Source organism: Mesoplodon bidens (assembly GCF_964165515.1).
Source record: "Mesoplodon bidens genome assembly, chromosome: Y".
Lineage (NCBI taxonomy): Eukaryota > Metazoa > Chordata > Mammalia > Artiodactyla > Ziphiidae > Mesoplodon > Mesoplodon bidens.
This window is the reverse complement of record NC_138180.1, coordinates 16,695,431-16,695,683: the sequence shown is the minus strand read 5'-3', so window position 1 is coordinate 16,695,683 and position 253 is coordinate 16,695,431.

Genomic DNA, 253 nt, shown 5'->3' with positions numbered 1-253 from the left:
CGGCCTGCCCATGACCGCCTGGGGGTCCAGGTCTGTCTGGACCACAGCTGGAGCTCCCAGTGCCAGGCTTGGAGCGGGGCGGTGGGGCTGGGGCAGGATGGGTGGAAACCCCCGGCCGCGTGGGTGCCCAGTGAGGGGACGAGTGCAAGAGGGTGAAGGGCGTGGGGGCGGCTCACCTTGACGATGAGCGAGCGGGTTCTGAAACATGGAATCCCGCACGACCCCCAGCCTCTCATTCTCCATGGCCGGTTGG